Genomic DNA, 11,848 nt, shown 5'->3' with positions numbered 1-11,848 from the left:
AAGCTAAAACCATATTAGTCAATATTGATTTAAAATAAGTTACTTTAGTACTGTTCTGACAGGAAGCAGTGGAAGTCAGGAAGCAGTGAGGTTGGGCATATAGTCCATTGGCTCTATGAGAAAATTGCAATTGTGGTATTGAACTTTTCCTGTGTTCAATATCTCAATTAGAAATTTTTTGCTGAGCCAGTTACAATACTGACATACCAATGATGACTATCCAAATTGTAGGTTAAGCCAATATTAAATATTTTTCAGTGTGTAGCAGATCATTCCAGTCTGACTTCATCTTGGATACTGAAACAGAGCGGGGAATCATATCCTGGGACGTTTATGTCAGTTTGACAGCTAATATTTTACAGTACAATTTCACTCATACAGTAGCTGTTCTTGTTGGGCTGTGACTCCATCCTGCAGAGAAATATCAGCTGTGCTGTTGCTATAATCACCTTTATTCATAGACGTTCAAACTCGCCCTGTTTTTCAGTGTATTCTTGTTTCTCTACTGTGACTGGCTGGATGGGCTCTCTTCATCCTCTGACATGGGAGCTGGCTCAGAGCTCGTCTGCCTGGCTGTGTGTTTCCTTGCCGGGGCTGACCTTTTACAGTTGCTTTATCTTTTCTATCTCTGCTTCTGTCTCCTTGAACCCCAGTCAGCCTTGGCAGATGGCCGCTCACACTGAGCTTGGTTCTGCTGGAGGTTTCTTCCTGTCAAAAGGGAGTTTTTCCTCTCCACTGTCGCTACAAGCATGCTCAGTGTGAGGGATTGCCTTCAAGTCAATGAGTCAATGAAATCAACTGGTTTTCCTTAGATAAAAAACTTTTAATCAATTTGAGTGTACGATCTGGTTTAATTGCCTCTGTAAAGTGCCCTGAGAATAAATGTTTTGTGAGTTGGCGCTATACTAATAAACTAAATTGAATTGAGTTGCCTGCATTGTTTGTGTTTATATGACAATGATATCTAGGAGCTTGTTTCATTTGTGTATGAGTTTAATGTGTTCTATCTTCTAAGAGTCAGTGGCAAAATAATCCAGAAAATATGAGTATTATTGCAAGTTAATTTATTTCATTATTTCAATTATAAATATAAATTCCACAAACTGATGTTTTCAAACCTTTATTTCAGTTCATTATGATGATGTTTTGCTTACACACTTATGAACACGGGGCATTTAGGTTAAAAAAGAATACATTTTCATATAGAAATGTGTGCTTAGTTAAAAGGAGGATCTATATCTACATAAATTAGCTGTTATTTTGAAAATGTACTTTCAACTGGGTACTCTAAAATGAACGATATATTTTCTTACCAGAGAATGGCAATTCTCACAAGGAAAACCTGTGATGGCGTTGATGGAGCTCCACTGAAACTGCCTCTTCTCTGTGGCATTACCTGTGCTGTTTCCTCCTCCCTTAGCCTCAGGATCAAACTCTCATGCAGAAAAAAAAAGTTTTTATAGTACTGTGTAAAGAAATATCTCCAGCAGAGAGATTGTTTTTGGTAGGTTAGAAGAAAACCTCCCTCTTCATCTGTTAAGTTTCACAAATCTCACCTTCTATTCCTGTGTAACAGGATCTTTGTGGGAAGTAAGAGCGCTCACACCATTTTTTTCTGTCTGGCCAGCAGGTGGCCACACACCTATTCAACACGTCTTCCAGAAAGCTTTTTTTTTTCTTTTGGCAAGGAAGTGCCTTACTTTATGTTTACACCAACTTTCTTTTGTACTCTGTAGTTCCTACCTACATTTTATTTGTAAATTAAAATGCATTTTAACTGTTGTGATTCTAAAACTTAATTTTGCTTCAAATTTTCAAGATTTTTATGTTTTTGGCATAAATCATATATAATCCCAAATGAGGAGATGGTTTTAAAAACTTGTTTTAAATCTCATTTTGTACTCTCAACCATCTGTGTGGTAATGTGAGCCCTGCTTTACCTTTGAGGGTAGGGCCCCAGACCCTGCCACAGATCCTCCAGAGGACCCTTGCAGCCTCACTATGCCTCAAGGCTCAGCTTCACCTTTTCTTGTTTCCATTCTTGGTAGGGAAAGGACAAAGACACCTGTCAGCATGAACCAATATCACTGTAAACACAAAACCGGTGAAAACCCAACCTCACACCGACAAAGCTGGCTCTGAAGAGTGTGAGAGCAATGGAGAATGTTTCTAAAAATCCTGGAAGATCAGACCACATCTCACTCTAATCCTTATGTGGTGATATTCACAGGGCTGTAGGGTAAATGTTACCTGCCAGGAAACCCACGGCTGTTTCTTTTTTCGTGTTCTCAGCTCAGTGCCTCTCTCTTCTAGTCAGGGTTTGAATTGCTTACGACGACAGATTGCAAATGAAGTCGGAGGGCCACAAATTATTAACTTCCCCCTCTGTTGTATGGTACTGTAGCTAAAGTCAATCTGCCCGTTGCTAAATTTATTAACTTCAAACAGCAAATTTAAAATCCTAGTGACTCACACTTTTCTTCCATGTCTTTGTTTCCTTGCCACGGCTGGATCTATCCCCCCTCTCTCTCTCCTCCATTCCTAGTATCTCCTCCTCCTGCTTTCTCCTCTCCAGCTGTTAAACCAATTAAATCCTCACAGAGGGTAGACTGCCCACTCTCCTGTTGTTGAGAAAAATACATGCAATAAAAGCCGGCTCTGTGCTGGGCCATTGTGCGACAGCGAGGCCGCCATCTTTAATTATGGCCTACGCCTCCACCCTTCTTCTTGCTGAAAAGGAGTGGGTTGTAGGTAGAGACAGCCCCTGGCACTGGATCAGGGATTTTTTTTGTGTGTGTGTCTGTGTAAGTGTTTTGTGTTCAGTGACTGGCTGGAAAGATGTTAGCTGGTGGGTGGTGCTGATCCAGGAACAGCTCGGGGTCAGGTTGCATCATGGAAGGTATCATCACATTGGAGTGTTGTTTCTTACAGCATAATGCTTCTATATATTACACCTGATCATCATCTCAGGTTAAAGCACATAATAAACACTTTTTTTTAAAATAATACGTTTTCGCAAACTGTACGAGACAATGTCCATTGCAATTGCTCTGAGAGATTGGATGTAAGGGGCCTGCTGGGTCATAAACTACCACCACAAAATAAAAATGAAGGATATCAGTCAAGGCTTGTGGTCAAAAGCTGTTGCAGAAAAATCGAAGATTTTATGACAGTAGAGGGGTCTTTGCGAGTGATAATATCAGAAAAAGAAAGGGAAAAGGGGGCAAACAGAGACCCCTGCCCCTCCTTCTGGCCTGTGCCTGGAGGGGGGACCTAGGGCAGGTCTGGGGAATGTGAGGCATGAGGAGGGGGAACAAAGCGGACTACTGTCCCCCAGAGAGAAGCCTTGTTCGGGGCCAGAGGGGGGTACAAGGAGTCAGCCCCTCAGTGTATGAATGGATGAATGGATGGCTGACTGGTTGCATGGATGGAAGCTGGGTTCTTGACTGGAAGGCCATTTCGGCTCCTTGCCCACAGAGCAGTGATGTAAAGGAACCAGGGCAGGTCTGGGGAATGTGAGGCATGATATGGAAACAAAGCTGGCTACTGTCCCCCAGGGAGAGGCCCTGTCCTGGGCTACAGGGCACAAGGAGTAAAGCTTTATGGATGGAGGGATGGATGAATGGCTTATTTACTGGTTGGCATTATTAAGTGGTTCGCACTGGGATCTCTTTAAGTGACTATTTAAATTCAACCGCCTAATGCTTTGAGAAAGTCTGTTCGAAGCAACCAACCAGCACCTGTTCCCCTTATACAATTAGTTTCTAAATCTTGGAAGAAAAGTTTGAATTATTGATTACTGACAGCATCAGTTACCCAAATGTAAATTAAAAAAGTGTTTATATTTGATACATTTCAAGACGAATTATTTACCTTCTTTAATCAAGTCAATTTACTCTAAAATGTTGATATAACCCTGTTCAGATGTACCGTAGGCCGAAAACATGCTACCAGAAGGGTTTTACCACATTGATAAGCCTGGTGTCACAGTTGGGTGGAGGTTTTTTAAAAACCCAAATGCAAAGGCAGGAGGCTGAGGCAAGTCTTGCAAATTTATTGAGGCAACTGAGGTAAAATCCAAAAATACAAAGAGCCAAAAAAACAAAACATCAGGAAAAACAAAACATCAGGAAAAACAAACGTGACGAACCACAGATGAGGAAGCAACAAAACAAATCAGCAGTGAGGGAATGCAGAGGTGGTTTATATACTGGGAGACTGAACCAAGACGAGCTAATGAGCAGATTGGGAGCAGGTGTGGGCAAGGCCAACTAGGAGGAAGCCAAGGGGAAAGGAAAACAAGCACAAGGGTTCCACAGAGGGTAACTAAAGAACTCATCACTGGTAGAAGTAAACTACAAAGACACAAAATACAAAGAAACTTATGAATAAACTCAAGCAGAGGGCAGAACCCTGACACCTGGATTTTTTTTGTGAAAAAAGAAAAAGTGATTATTCTTTCTTGTGCTGAACTTGTCATGGTCTCTGGAGTTTTTAATTTCAGAGCACTTCAAAAAAGCAATTTTCACCTGCTGTACACACAACTTTGTAAATAAATAAAAAAATTCCCAGCCCTTTTGCATCTTGTTAATGTTTTGTTCATTCATTTTCTACCAGTAAATGGGTCAAATTAATGGAAAAGACAGTTGGTATGACCTATGGCTATGGAGCATTTCCTGGAAAAGAAGCGGAGCTGAATTTGTTATATATTTATATGTGTATTTTTTATTTCTTCTAAGTAAAAACCATATAATTTCAGGTTAAGGTCACTTACATAAACGGTGCGTTCAGTCTTGATTTATACATTATTCAACTATGAGTAGGAGACCTTCAGTCATCTATGGAGCTCTGTATTCACTCCTCCATACAGCAAATCTCTGCAGGAGTCTGTAGGCTTTTTGACATATTTCAGATTTTGTCACAGCTTTAGCAAATAGGAGATTGATCTGTGAAAATGGACTTGAAAGTTTGAAAATAGAAATTACAAGTGATATGTTTCTGTGTTTAAAATACAACAATACACATTGAAGGTTTTAGTATCAAAATAATACATGGGTCAAACTTAGATTAGACTCAGTTGTTGTAAATTTAAACCATTTATTAATCTTCCCTGTTTAAATGAAAAAAAAAAAAAAAAATCACAAGAAGCTTTTCATTTTTTTATATGTTAGTCAAGTAGAACTGTTTTGTTAAAAAAGGCTACTTATGTACTATGACAAGATTTGATTTGGTATTTAACAAAATAGCTTGTCACATAGAAAAAAATATTGTTCTGTGCAAATTCTGGTTCTTAAAAAATTGAAATTGAAAAAGAAAATAAATAATAATGTTTGTTGTAAAATAATGTTGTAAAATAATGTTTAAATGTTGAACAGGGTAACACATTTCTAAAAATTATATCCACTATAGCTACAATTAACATTAATTTCATTTGACTTTAATTTAAACAGCTGGATCATTTGTTTTAAAATAACCTTTCACTTTCTGTCTGAACCTGGTGCATTTTGGGTTTAAAAGAAGCTTGTTTTTCCAATTAAGTCATTCATTATGAGAAGATTGGCCAAAATATCACTAAATTAATAATAGACTTTCTTAACAAAACAGTCCTACTCCTTAAAGTACATTTCAGCAGAAAGTTACTTAAATAAAGGTAACTAGCTACTACGTGCCTCTTCCAAATATTTTATTACTAGCCTTATATATTAGTAACTTAAACTATTGAATGAATGGTAGCAGTTACAGATACATGTACTCAGATCCGTTAGATCTTTTGCAGGATCCTCCATACCTCATCACACCACCAACCAGTGTAATGAGGTGGAGTGTTTGTGTTCTTCATAGCTCCTTATTGTTATGTTTAAAAGGGTAAAAGTGATTGTATGATGAAATATGTAATGTGCTTTGGAGATACTAGAGGTCTATCAGCCCAGTAAAACATCTTAAAGGGACACTAGTCATATCACCCCTTTAAAGTTTTGTTAATTAGTTTAAAATACTTTGATTGCAGGTAAAAATAAGAGTGCTGTACTCTTAGTACCAGAAGTATACACCTGAGATCGTTCCTCATATGCAATCTGTCCAAACAGGAAGTTCACTAAACTTAGATTTCGGTTTCTCCTCCATCGATTAGGGTTAGTCTTTAGGGAAGGAGATAAATGGTATTAAATCACATATAAAATCTGCTGACCTAAGGTTTGTTTCTGCCAAAATGTTCAGCATAAACTCTTTTTTTTTTATATTTGACAGCACTTTATTTGCAGAAATAAAGATGATTCTGCAAACAAAAAACATAGTTCAAAGATACCTACTAACATCACTAAGGGGTCAATAACATAAAAAGGAAAGCAGATTAGAAAATAAATAGAAATGTTGAATTCCCCGTTATGTTTTGAAAGTTGATTAATAACTTTACTGTGTGGGTTTTAAAAATGGCGGCATCCAGCACCTGCAGTATGGTTCCTCTCAGTAAAAAAGCAACATGTTGGTGATTAAAGGGGTGAAATGGAGAAGGGGGGAAATGACCAGGAGGAGTATATTGGCCCAACACTTTGATCACTGAACAGATTACTGTATAATACATAAACGACTACCTGAAATGTTATTTTAGCACCATTGAATAAAATACCTGGAACAAATAATGTTTTTAGTCTGCATTCACTGTGCCACACATAGCTGTTAAAATTTGTTTTAAAGAGTCATTTTTAAAATAGCATCTGTTCACCAGCAGGGTTTTCATTCCCCATAAGTATGAGGAATGAAGAAGGAATTTTTATGTTTATAACACAAAGGATGATGAAGAGCCTTATCTAAGATCCGATAATTATGTTACAGGGGTAACATTTTCGGTAACAATCATGGATTCAGATCCGTTTTTTGTTGAGTCAAAGAGCGCTTGGAGCTTTTTTAATAAAACCGTCCAAGCAGTTGATTTGAAACAGTCTGACCCACATGCAGTTCCTCTGTAGGACTAATGTACTTCTGAACTCCTTGGTGTTCTGCATTCAATAGGAGGAACTGCTCTTCACCAAGACAGGAGTGATTTAAGCAAATTGCCAGTGTTCCCATTGTTGTTTCAGGTAATTCCAGGTTATTAATGCCAATCACACTGTGGTATGTCACCCTTTCATTATCCCTCTGAGCACTTATTTTCTCTGGTTCTCAATGCTTTTTTGCCCATTGCCTCAATCTTATCCTTATTTCTAGTATTCCTTTGGTGTAAAACACAACAAATTAGAGAATTTTCAACAACAAATTAACCGTCTGTACCTTTTTTCCCCTTCAGTTTTATTTTTTACTTTATTTTAAGTGTTATTTTGTAAAATTCTGTTTGTCTAATTAGATATTGTCCTGCATTTTATGTTATGTTTTCAATGAAACATACCAATGTTCTTCCATGTCAAGTTTTTTCAGGCAATTAAAGAAACCGATTTCTGCTTTCACCACATGGAGCCATTTTAATTTTACCTGCTATAAGCAGGATGACAAACACCACAAAATGTTTTTACCTTTACAACATTTTTTACAAACCAGCCTAAAGTGCATCATTTATTTGGCATATAAAACGTTACATTAGTTAGCTTAAGTTATTTAAGCCAGCGTTAGAGGTATGAAGAGTTCTTGCTGTAATAAATATCAACTTTTGAAATGTTGATTTTCTTTCAATTTCCTACTTTATTTTGCTTACCTTTTCTTTGAAAACTTATAGTAATCACCCCATCTGTGTAACAAAAAAACTTACCCGGTCATGTTCAGGTCATTGTACACAGCCTTTTGGGGGATTGCAAAGTTGTGATGAAATCAGCTGTGGTCCACAGAAAATCTTTGCATATTATTGATTCTTGAAAACATTTTGAAAGTCATCCAAACTTCAAAACTCAAGAGGACTTACAAAAACAAAAAATATGCAGTTGCTTTCCTTTTAAGAACTTGTGACCTGTGCAATCAACCTCTAGTCAAAGGGTGGCGCTAAGTACATAACGCATAAAGAAAACCACAAATCAAATTATGACAAAAAAGAATACAACTGAAACAATGGTTGTATTTATAAAACTTGAGAATGGAAATGTTTTGCATTACACTGGTGTCCTGGTTAGAATGTATAGTCCTGTTTTGTTATTACCATTTTCCCCATCTTGTTCTCTGAACAGAAACATGGAAATGTGATTTTTAACTGAGGAATTTTAACTGACCAAAAAAATATAAATAAATACAGATTTATTCATCTTGAAGAGATCCGTTACTGTGTGTCAGAGGACATGGACAGTTGTGGTCACACCTTTAAAAGAGGAATCAAACTGGTTTACATTCAATATAAAGTTTAATTTTAAAGTTCTTATAGAACACATTCTCACTCCCAACTCGTCACATTTGGACGTTTGGTCAGGCTTCCTCTGCGTCACATACAGACTTGGGGAGTAGCGCTTTCTCGTCAATATTTTATATTGTTAACTTTAACTTTCGATGAGGTTACAATGAAGATAAGCATTATTTATAAGCTTGATATCTTTGAGGCTAGTCTAATTCATTCTTCTTTGTGAAAAAAAAAGAAAAAAAAGAGATTAATCCAAAGGAAGGTAAAATTGCAGCATTAATTCAGAAAATCTGAAAACATTTCATTTAATTTCCTTTTCCTTGATGATACACTCTTTTATAGCTTTCAAAATATTGTAATGGACCCGTCCTCCTCATTCCATGTAGGCTAACAGTCAGCGCCTTGCGCATCAAATATTGAAGAGAAAGGGCTACTCTGCGTTTCAGTATGTGACACAGAGGGGGCCTGACTACGCGTCCAAATGTGACGAGTTGGTAGTGTGAATGTGTTGTCTTATGCCAAGAAGATGAGTTAAATAACAAAAAATATTTTTTTCCCCTTTGGTATCCTTTAATATGCTTCTCCAACCCTGGAATAAATACAATAAGAAATCTATTATTATGTTCTGACAATGCTACAAGCAAAGTACTTCACCGTTACTCTAAAAGGCAATCCTGATCCAGCACATACAGCTGCAGCCTTTCATTTCTTATACCTATCTTTGTTTTAATATGCCTTGTTGATGATTGGATCCACTTTTTATGACAAAAAAATTGCATTATAACTTTGCAAACTTACATTGCGTTTTCAAAACTCTGATTCCATAAAATGCTAGCCTCCATGCATGGTCTGCTTTTCAGAAATCCATTCAATGGAGTAGGCATTGCTAGTTTACAGATGGAATATCCTGGATTCAAATCCCTCCTTGGCTTCCTGTGTGAATTTTGATGCTTTACTACCTCTTGGGTTCTCTCCCTGTTATTCCAGCTTCCTCTTACCATTTAAAAGCTTGTGTGATGGGTGAGAGGTTCTAAATTGCCTTTTGGTGGTGTGAGACTGTGTGTGCATGATTGTTTGCCCTGTGTGCCTCTGCAAACTACCGAAAAATCTAAAGTTGCTAGTGGGCAATGCCTCTTAACTGCTGGAGATAAGGAACAGCTTCCTGTGACTCTACAAAAAAAAAAAAAACTTGTGAAGAAATAGTTAGATCTCCTGAAAAGGATTCACAATTTCATTGGACAATCATCTTTAAACCTGCTTTTTTAGATAACATAATGGCAGAAAAACAGAATAGTTCTTGGTTGAGGACACTGACACCAATCTAACACTTTTGCAGTTTACTGTGTTTCTTTAAAAGTATCTACAAAAGTATCAAAAATGGTGTTCAAGAGAAAAGTTAACCATCTTGCTCATATGGCTCAGCTTCCAATGTTCATGATGTTTGGTATCAGAAATGCAGCATGAGAAACACAATATGGAGATGTTAACAAGCCATTTTCTCCCACTTGTGCGTGCAGAAATGGAGGCCAATCAGAAAAAGGCAGAATGGCCAATCAGAAACAGTAGCCTTGGAAATAGCCAATTAGGCCTGTTTGTCTGCGAGGACAAAGGAAGTGATATTGCCGAGTGATTGCACCAGCAGCAGGCTACACAAACATGCTCAAATGACACCTTGCTCGTTGCCTTCCAACCCTAATTTCAGAGGAGTGTGGGATCTTGATTGCATCTGTGCCGGCAAGAGAGGACGGCTCATTATTACACCAAAACAATCGCCACCTCAGAGGCAAAAAACAGAGATTTTATTTTCATTAGGGAGCAATTGAGTCACCAGCTCTGGAGTCAAGGCCATCACACATACACACACACACCCAAAGACTTCAATCTGGCTATTTTATTCCAAAAGATTTCTCCCTTACTCTAGACCACTTAATGAAGCTGTAAATTTAGAGACGTGAGGGCCTTCACAGCGCTCCTCTGAGAGCTGCTACAATGATCCTGGGACCGAGTTGGTTAATTAACTGATTGTTTGCTTGGCTGGGAGCCACAGAGAAAGAGGGTAGATGTAGAGAAAGACAAGAAAGAGGGAGGAGAAGAAAAGGCCACGAGAACAGACGACAGAACAGAACAGTAGTACAAAATTTGAAAATGCAAGAAAAAAAAAGGATAAAGCATAATGGGGAGCCACTAGTCAGAAAAAGTCAGGAGATAAAAAGGGGAGATAAAAAAAAAATGCTTTCAATTAGTTTAAAAAGTAAATTTGAAACAAACTTTTTTAGTGTAGCTTCTTGGATGACAGACACCAGGCTTGTTATCAGCTTGGAGTGAATGAACAAGACTGCATGATGTGATCAGCAGGTGGGAGTGTAGCCTAGCGTGAAATGGAGGCATTTTCACTGTGGTAATCACTGACAGTAAACACAACTTTGTAAAAATTCCAAATATATTAGTAAATAAACCATGAACACATTGGTTTGCTTTTCTTATCCCTGATATGAACACAACTGTTCTCAATCTACATCTCTACAATCAAAGCCAGTTATATATGATTAGCTGTTTATCCTGTAAGGTTTCAAAACATGGCTGTTGGGTTAATTGGTTCATCTAAAATGCTATAAGATGTGAAATGCTGTTTGTCCAGAGTCTCTGTGTTAACCCTATTATAGATTTATGATAAGTAGTTATAAACACTGGATGGATGGCCTTCAACAGATATCCAAATGCTGAGCTGTTTGTCGTTGAGCCTATTGAGCAAATAAGCATATAACATTTATCTTTTCATAAGTCTAGCTTCAAAGAAATTACATTTTTCATTACTTTAACTAATACTACATTAATATTTTTGAAAATGAGAGAATAAAATGGGAAAGATGAGTTTAGTTCCTGCAGGTTTTCCTGGTTGCTTCATACCTTTCTTGAATCATCCTAGAAATGTGCAAAAGAGTAAGTGCATTTCTCAAAAAAGACCTTTCAAGAAGCAAAAAAACCTTAGATTATCTGCAAAAGTCAGCCTCTTTCTCAAAATCAGCAGTGTATCTTTCAAAAGTAAATATCTATGTCAATGTCAGTCAGTGCCATCAACATGACAAGTCCTTGCTTCAGTGTGTCCAGCTAAGATGGTTGTAGATTGCTTGGTCATATTGTTAATTTAATATTGTAGTCAATAATAGTGTACTCGTGAGAGAGTAGCACAAAACTAAGCAGAAGTAGGCGTAGAACAATCTTTTAGGTAAAACTGTAGGCCTACATGAAGAGAGCTTGACATCTATGTCTTTTGGCCAAAGAGTCTCCTCACTTCACAGTCTATATCTTCTCTTGGAGTGTGGAAAAATCTTAAAAATAAATTTTCCAGTCTCTGTAGGCAACTGTTGTGATGTCGTCACACGCTGCAAGTCATTTGGAGTACATGTTAACATATTTGAAAAAATAAAATAAAAAATAAAATAAAATAAAGTATAATAGTATGATTCTCTCATTTTCAAAGAGAAAATATATCTCACAGGCCCACTATATATATATATATATATATATATATATATA

This window comes from Cyprinodon variegatus, unplaced genomic scaffold (assembly GCF_000732505.1).
Source record: "Cyprinodon variegatus isolate N-32 unplaced genomic scaffold, C_variegatus-1.0 Scaffold347, whole genome shotgun sequence".
Taxonomy (NCBI): Eukaryota; Metazoa; Chordata; class Actinopteri; order Cyprinodontiformes; family Cyprinodontidae; genus Cyprinodon; species Cyprinodon variegatus.
Note: the sequence above shows the minus strand (reverse complement) of the source record.